Source organism: Castanea sativa, chromosome 8 (genome assembly GCF_040712315.1).
Source record: "Castanea sativa cultivar Marrone di Chiusa Pesio chromosome 8, ASM4071231v1".
Lineage (NCBI taxonomy): Eukaryota > Viridiplantae > Streptophyta > Magnoliopsida > Fagales > Fagaceae > Castanea > Castanea sativa.
The window spans coordinates 55,052,060-55,061,318 of record NC_134020.1 but is presented as its reverse complement, the minus strand read 5'-3'; the positions used below and the strand labels follow the sequence as shown (position 1 = coordinate 55,061,318).

General features: G+C 31.4%; 1 long non-coding RNA gene across 3 annotated transcripts; it reads right to left on the bottom strand.

Annotated features, from left to right (window-relative positions):
* Positions 1 to 232: 232 nt before the first annotated feature.
* Positions 233 to 6,408, bottom strand: LOC142606838 (uncharacterized). Of its 3 annotated transcripts, XR_012839183.1 has the most exons (4): positions 6,309 to 6,408; positions 6,088 to 6,172; positions 1,272 to 1,459; positions 233 to 628 (listed from the first exon to the last, which is right to left on the bottom strand). It is a non-coding gene; the product is annotated as an uncharacterized LOC142606838 (long non-coding RNA). The 3 variants fall into 3 exon arrangements; XR_012839182.1 differs by lacking the exon at positions 1,272 to 1,459; XR_012839181.1 differs by lacking the exons at positions 6,088 to 6,172; positions 6,309 to 6,408 and having other exon boundaries at positions 1,272 to 4,045.
* Positions 6,409 to 9,259: the final 2,851 nt, after the last annotated feature.

Sequence of the window (9,259 nt, the reverse complement as noted above, 5' to 3'; positions counted from 1 at the left end):
TTATTCGACTGACCTAGTGTTTTTTGTAAATTTCGACAACCATAGTGGACTATAATTGTACAACATCTTTTGATATCTAGATTACAAGAAATTACAATTTAACGGAAGGAGTCAATCATAGATTTCTTCACTCACACACGCGTTATAACTTTTTTTTTTTTGATGATGTTATCTATTTAATTACTTTTAATTAGCTTAATTTTTTTTTATAACTGAATAGTTGGAAGAAAAGAGATTTGAAGTCAAATTTATCAATTATCAAACAATTTTTATTTTCTTCTCTTTCTCTTTCTTCTTCTTCTTTCTTCTCCCTCTCGTGAAACAAAATAAACGCAGAGGAGATGAAAAAAGAAGAAATATTGAAGTCAAACAGCTATTGTCTTCAAGACCAATCATGTGTCCTAAGAAAGGGGTGGGGGTGTAATTTACTCACCGTGAGATTTGGTGTAATCGATATTAAGATCTACTAAAGTAAATGGTATGAAGTCATTGGGAGCTTGTGCTGGGGCAAGAGTGAAGCTGAAGATGGAGCAAGAGAAGAACACGATGGACCAATGAAAGTCTGGTTTCTTCAATTATTGCCTTCTTTAAGTCTTAACTCTGATTTTGGCCATGTGGAATCCTTGTTCTGTATGCATACAAGTAACACTACGTTTAGAATAGATTATAAAAGAATAAAATAGAAGTAAAGATATATGATTTTTTTTTTTTTAAATTATGAGTTTATAAAAAAAATGAAAAATGTTTTATAAATAATTTTACTATCATAAATTTCACTGTTATTATTTTTTTGTAAATTATATATGAGTAAAATAAAAAGTTCAATATTTTACCTTTATTTTATTAAAAGATAAATATTCATCCCACTACTAAAACAAATTATTAGAAAGAAACATAGTGCAATAGCATTTTCTACTAATTATTAGTATATTCCTTTTCTTTAAACTCATAGGAGAATTAAATATATGAAATATATTTATAGATATATAGATATATCTGTAACCGATAGAACTTTGGTAAGGAACATGCTCTTGACTAATGAGACTACCCTGTGTCAAATATGCTCTTGACTGATGTGGTTGTGAGTTTGTGAAACCAGTAAGAGCTTTTGTATAGAATTTGTCTTTGAGAAAAGGGAAAGTCTGTTGACACAGAGGACCATTTATTTCTCCTTGACCTACGGGTACCTTCTTTAGCAAAAGTTATATATATATGCTTACCACACCAAAAAATAAATAAATAAGAAGTCATATATGTAGAGAGATTCATACCTGATTGGATCTTAATTTGTTTTAACTTTCTTGGTGATGATTTCTGACTGTGGTCCACGAAACGTATAAAAGGACCAAATTAAAGTGGTGATGTTTCCATGCAAATCCTTGTCAAATGAACAGTCCCTTTTGCTCATACCTCACATTCGTTGTAAGTTCCACCTTACCACTGGCTAGTCTTTAATATTCTAGGTAAGGTTAATCACATACCAAAATTTTTAGCTTAATCTATTTACGTACAATTTCTTAGAATTTCACATTTTAAACGTATAAACAAAACTTTCAACTAAATAAGTAATCTAAATAGCTCATCCAAATGCAAACTAACATGTGGTATCCTATGACCAATATTTTTTTTTAATTGATAAATTACACGTAACACCATGAGTTTTGAAACATAAACAAAGATGGTTAATTTGAACTCACAACTGGATCTAATGGGCCAAAAAGAATACTAAAGAATTGATCAGTACTAGTACAGAAGTACATGGAGGGCAACAAATGTGCTGATGTGCTAGCGGGACTAGGTACAGACATGGAGGAGTGTTTTGTTATTTTCGACCCAGGATCGTATCTGTAATCTGGTGGCCTATGCCACTTAAGATATTGGTCCCCTCCATGTGTGTATTTCTAGCTCTTTTTTTTTTTTTTTTTTTTTGCTGAGATGTGTATTTCTAGCTCGATTCAGTGTACAATAATTAATTTTGGCCCGTGTCCGATTGTCCGTTGATGACTTTTGGGTTTTATCAACATTAATTTACCAGAAAGTTCTCCAAAAATAGCAACATCTCTCAAATAAAGAGTAATGTTATGAAAATATAAAAACGTACAATTTTGTAATATAATTTCCTATGTAATAAGTTATGATTGGTGAATGTGTGATGATGAATCATATAAAAACATATTTTCACCGCTTACGACCCTTTCCATAACAAATTGCAACACAAAATTGTATATTTTTATAAGCACCTCCTAGTATTACTCCTTAAATAAAACAAGTACGAAGCATGAACACAGATCCCGCCAAATTTGAACTCATTGATAATTGAGTGTCCAGACTGCAAAAAGTATAGGCTAGAAAAGCCTAGAATCTAGAGGAGATTGTCCGGTCCACTAGCTATGAAGTATTTAACTACTTTTCAAAGGTCCCTAGAAGTTAGGAAGTAAAAGACTAGAGTGACGGGTATATCAATGTTCATAAACATTAATGTGGGGTCACCTTTTACAATTTAATTAGTAATGGGGCTCAATCAAAAAAAGATTTTTTAAAAAAAGATAAAAAGTAATGTAGTGGATATTTAAGCATGTTGACCATATATAACCACGAAAGTAAATATCTTTTCATTCTTCTTCTATAATAGACCTAACTTTTGACTTTAAAAAAAAAAAAAAAAAACCAACTTTTTGTAATTTGTGATAAATTCTTTCTTTTATAATGCACTGAAGTATAATTTCAACTATTACAACACTTTGTGATGATTATTTTTATCATCAAGTTAAAACATTAATGAGTTTTTTTTTTTTTTTGTGTAAGTAGAATTTGAATTCTAGACCAATAAAAAATTTTACAATTTGAACTAATTAGAATCTACGACAGACCTAACTTTTATTTACCAATAAGTTTATTATAACAATTAAGCATTGGTTCCAAAATGTTAAATTAGTTATGAAATCTTAAATAGACTAATGAGAACTAGTATCATATATATATATATATATATATATATATCAATTTTCATAATTTTTTTTAACAACTGATCTGTTATGATTAGTGTTGGTCTACTTGAAACTAATGTTTGAATCAAAAGTTTCCAATCTAAATAGTTAAGGAAAAATTTTGTGCACAGGATACAACTATACATAATATTGCTCTCTATTTATCTCTTAGGTGGAAGAGGGAAGGTGTGTGTACTTGTGTGTTCAGTCAACTGTCTGTCTTTCAACTCTTCTGGTGGGTAATGAGCTAGCATCCACCCACATAGAAGTTCCACATTTACTACCAGCCAGAGTCCTGCTACCTAGTCAAACCATATTGGTCTCTCTCTCTTATACATATTGATGTAAGAGACAGAGAGAGCAAGACTTTATATATTTTGCATGTGTTATCCTACTCTATTTACCACTGAGAATGTATATTACCTTTAGAAAAATCAACCTACCAAATAAGATAAGTCTTGAAAGTACTCAGCTTTTTCCTTTTTGAATGAATGGATATTATGTTTTAGGGGAATGTTAAGAAGTACCGTCTTGTGTTTGTTAAGTGTAAAAAAGATTAAAAAAAATTGTCAAAAAAAATACTAAATAATACCTATAAAACTGAAAAAATAACATAAACTGGAAAAAAAAAAAAACAAAAAACAAAAAACAAAAATTTTGTCAAGAAAAAGTTAAAAAAAAAAAAAAATTATGGTCAACGGGCACCTTTCGATGCCAGTTAACACAACCCTATGTTTTAACCTAGTAAAATGAACAAAAGAGAAGAGAGAGATACTCCTCATTGCTCTTATACACCTTTTTAGAAATAAGAAAGAAGTTCACCAGGCCAACAAATGATTTCCTCTAATTTTTTTTTTGATAGTGAATTCAAACGAAAATTCATTAATAGGGGCAACAGCCCATTGAAGCTACATCCAAGAGCACTTGGTTTACAATTACAGGGGGGTGTCTTCCAACCAAATAACATCATCTGAAATTAATTTAGCATGCCTAGCCAACTGATGGGCAGCAACATTGCTACTCCTACCTGCATACTTTGCTTCCAGGGATGGAACGCCCCAAGGGGGGCCATGCCCCCCCCCCCCCCCCCCAACCTTTGAAAAAAAATTTCCTAGTATATATATTAGCATAAAAAATATACTTTGAGTCTAAAATTAATATATTTGGCCTCCCTCTTCCAAAAAATTTACAAGTTGACCCATAAAACAAATGAAAAAAATTATCAAATCCTCCCTTATTTAGTTGTCCCAAGAATATCAAGAAAAACATTTAGCTAAACGTTTGGACAATTTACAAATCCAGACAATAAGAAAAATATACAAAACAATTCATATATTCAGATAATAATAAAAAAAAAATTCTTTGGACACGGTCTAAGTTAAAAAAAAAAAATATAACAAATCAATTATAAATCCTAGCAAAACAAATCACAAAAATCCAATAACCTCTACCCAATTTCTACCTCTCATTTGAGAGTTTTTTTGTCCATCTCAAGTAACTTCATCTCATAGTCACAGAGACAACTCCTATACTGCTAATCACTCTATCCACAGACCAATTAGTGTCACTAGCAACTTGGATCGGTTGGTGTTGAATTTTTTTTTTTTTTTAAGATCTACTGCTCACTTGGATCAGTTGGTGTCTTTTAAAAATTTACTTTAACGATGTAATATTAGCATTAATTTATTCTTTATTATAATATCTATTATTAATTTTTAAAAAAATACAAAAAATAAATGCTAATAATGCATCGTTGTCAACCTTTAGTATTAATAATCTAACTTTTTAAAATTCTTGAACAAAAAACTTTGACCCTCCTAAATTTGAATCCTGGTTCCGTCATCATTTGCTTCCCTAGAGTTTACTAACAAATCATTTAGGTAAGCCTTGGGATTAATGCCTATAAACTAACTTCATTGACACTCTTCCTCCAAACTTTGTGTACCAAAAAGAATAAAGGCTCTCTCTTTTAAATTAGGGCGGGTACCTTGGTTTTCTCTTTTATGGTTTGCTATCCTATAGACCCAGGTAAAATCACTAGCACGTGATTGGTTTCAACCCTTCCTACTACTCAATATTCGGTTCACACATTTTTATCTACCATACCTACTTCATGTTAACCCTTCATTTATTACTACAAAATATATATTAGATAAGACAATACGGTCGATAAAAAAAAAAAGACAATATTGAATATCCTATGTAAACGATTAATTAAGTAGATATGATATATATATATATATATATATATATATATATATATATATATATATATATATATATATAGGTGCCATAGATTAGATAACCATAACTATTCTATGATGGAGCTTCTAGTTTCATGCCTTAAACTCCCTTGATTCCTTTGCACCATATCACTAATATTAACCCATAACCCTCCAATTAATATGGATCGAAACCTAAAACTTTTTCCATATATATTCTACCACAGCCAAATCTGGATATCCAAAAACATCTGAATGTTCTGATTACAAGAAGGGAATCAGCAGCTTATTCTCCCATTTATCAAAATCTATATATGCTTTTGATTGATCCAATAACAGAAGTATGTTCCTAAATATTGAAATCATTTGAAATATGAGTTATTTATTATTATTAACAAAGTAATTAAACCCCTTGTATTCCTTAATTACAATATTACTAATTTCTAGTGCAGCCGCAAGTCATATAAAGCGTGTCTAACCACCTAACAGTACCACATAAAATACTTATATTTAGTCTCACGCATATACATGCATATCAGAACCATTTACTCTGGTCATGCTGCTCATCATCAAGGATTCAAACCCTAGAAACCTTGCACCAGAGAGGTGTCAGTACCATTGGGCTATCAGCTCGAACCCCAAAAAATTGTAAGCTGATGATACTAATTACACTCACTTCATCTATAGGGAAAATTCATAAGTGTAGGAACCAAAAACTGGTCCACTTTCTATAAACAGTACAAAACAAAAGTGTAGGAAAATTCAAAGTGATTTCGATTAGGGTTTTCGTGACTATAGTGTTAATTAACTGACCGGCTAATATGTTCAAGGTCGAACAGACAACGAAGCAAAGGTTAATCCGCAAAAAGACTACTCACTTGACAAAGCGTAGCATGGATCCACACACCAATACTCCATCTGAACACACTTCGATCTTGGTTGAACTGTCACCATAGAAACCTTCTGAAAGCAGTAAATAACATGTTAGTGACATGGTCCAAATCAAGCCAAAGAAAAGTAAAACAATTTGTTTAACTATAAAGGGAAAGGAAAAGTGCAAAGTTGGTTTGAACAAGGTAGATGAAGAAGTAGTAAGCACCTGGTCCCTGACCCTGAGGCCAGTGATACACTAATTCTGAGTGACCACCTATATGATCGAGGTGTGTTCTACGGTGAGGACCAACCTTGTTTTTATAGAGATAAGAAACAAAATATCTTGAGGAAACTATAGCGTGTGAGAGTTTGTATATGTGTAACTGCAACCTGTGGCACGTGAAAAGCTTTGACTCACTGGTGACACATAATATCGCTGAGGGTGTGTGCATGTGCTTGCCTTTGCACCGTAACAACAACCTGCCTTGTAAAATAGAAAAGAGAGTGCAAGGGTAATTGTGTCCTCAAAAGTAGAGAGAGAGAGAGAGAGAGAGAGAGAGAGAGAGAGAGTAGATGGAAAAGTTGAGGGGGGATAGTCATGAATCATGACTAAGACTGAAGAGTAAGGTTGAGAAAGAAAGCGTAGGAAGTCAGGTTAGATGGCTCGTGTGATTCTGAAATGCTGATGAGAGCAAAAATGAAATTGGGCTTTGCCTTTATGTCCAACTCCATCCTCTCACATGCATGTTACCAGTCCTATCTACCATCTTTCCCCACTTATCATCGATTATATTTTGCAAAAAGACAAGAGAGATAAGAATTTTTACTGAATATGACTTAAAGAAAGAGGCATATAATGATTTCGACGGTCACCCGAATGAATTGACATAGCTTTAATTATAACAGATCATGTTATCTGTTATGAAAAAAATATCATATATCTAGTATAGAAATTATAATGTACTCCCAGAGTACCATAAATACGTACTCTCCCTCTCATGGTGAGACCCACCATTCATGTGATAGAGGGAGTACCATTATAGTACTCCGAGAAAACCTAATAATTTTTCTATCTAGTATTACCTTTTAAAAAACGCTAACGATACTATTAATTTTACTACAAACAGTGTTACAAATAATTACGCTTTTCCAAAAGTACAACAAAGGATAATCCAATAGACACTAGTGATCAGCGGATGCCTAAGATTCACAGTTCTTGGGACTTATTGGTTGTTGAAGAGCCATCCTTCATTCAAAAATATTCCTATGTACATATTTTCAATAATTCTAAGATAGCTAGCTTGTGTTTGTTTAGATTATGAGGTGGGTTAGTATTTGAGTTCCTTTAGTCATACTGACCAGTGGCAAATTATCCTTCCTCCCAGCCCATATCCCTGCCTGGGTGAAAATGGCCAAATACCACAATTTTTAGAAATTTGTAACAAAAAAACCCTGTTTCGGAACTAAATAGGAAAATACCACTTTTCTAGAACTCAAGTTTTAGAAACCCAAGTTCCAAACGGTACTCGACTTTATGAAACTCGAGTTCCTCATCAGTTCCGCCACCGTGGCACCGCTGATCTAGAATTTGTGCGATTAAAAAAAAATAATGTGGTACTCGAGCTTGGTAAACTCGAGTTTCATGCAATACAGTACTCGAGTATACCAGGCTCGAGTACCAAAAAAAAATAAAATTATGTTTATGTTTATTTCTACAGTACTCAAGCTCACCAAGCTCGAGTACCTTGTAAGGAACTCGAGTTTAGAGTTCCTTATAACTTTTTTTTTGGGGAGGATAATCGACAAATAAACATAAACATAAAAATAAGTAGCTTTTTATGTTTTTATTTATTTAAATAGAAGCATTGTAAAATATAGAGATTTTAATTTCAAAATATGAATTAATTTCTACATTAATTAAAATTGTTCATTATTTTCTCATAAAAACTGTTTACTGTTTTCTGCATAAACTATTTCTAGCAGTCTGCATAAAATTATTTTCTGTTCAGTATTATTTAAAAATCGGTTCACCTCTTTTCTGCGTAAATTATTCTCTGTTCACCATTTAAAAAATTGTTTACTATTTTCTCATAAAACACCTACTGAAATCGTATTTTATAAATTTAAACGGCATATCTGAATGCTTTTTCATGCTTAAATTTCACAATAATTGAATTTATTTTTCTGCATTGATAAAATCTATTTCTACATTAATAAAATTTGCTCTCTACATATCATGTTTACTGTATATTCGAATCTACTTACTGCATTCATAAAATCTGTTTTCTGCATTAATTAAAATTGTTCATTGTTTTCTCATAAATATTGTTCACTGTTTTCTGCAAAAACTATTTCTATGATTTTGCATAAAATTATTTTCTGTTCAGCATTATTTAAAAAATTGTTCACTCTCTTTTCTGCAAAAATTATTTTTTGTTCACTATTTAAAAAATTGTTCACTGTTTTCTCATAAAACACCTATTGAAATCGTGTTTTCTAAATTTAAACGCCAAATCTGAATGCTTTTCATGCTTAAATTTCACAATAATCGAATTTGTTTATCTACATTGACAAAATCTATTTCTATATTAATAAAATTTGCTCTCTGCACGTCATATTTACTGTATATTCGAATCTGCTTACTGCATTCATAAAATCTGTTTTCTGCATTAATTAAAATTGTTCACTGTTTTCTCATAAAAATTGTTCACTGTTTTCTTGGGAGTGGTGACCTTAAAATCACCCGGTCGGATTTTTACCGTGTTAGTTTTTCCCATTCGAAAACAAATCATCGTGTCAATTTAATTTTCGCTGCACTTAGTTTAATCAGTGATTTGTTTGTGCTACCACGCGCTTTGCATATTAATTTGATTAATTAATAAATTTGGCTAATTAATCAATTAAATAATTACTAGGGGTCAATACATTTTTGGCCTATCAAATTTCGTTAAAAGTACAAAATCGTGAAAATTCAAGAGAAAATTGTGTACATTAGATGTACAGATCGTTCGAATTTGAAAAAAACAAAATTTATTTGTTGAATGTATAAAATCTTGAAAGTACAAAATAAAATTGTGTAAATTAGATGTACAGATAGTCTGAATTTGTTGAAAAGTTTGGATTCGTTAAATGTACAAAATCGTGAAAATTAAATGGAAAACTATGTACTAATGTATT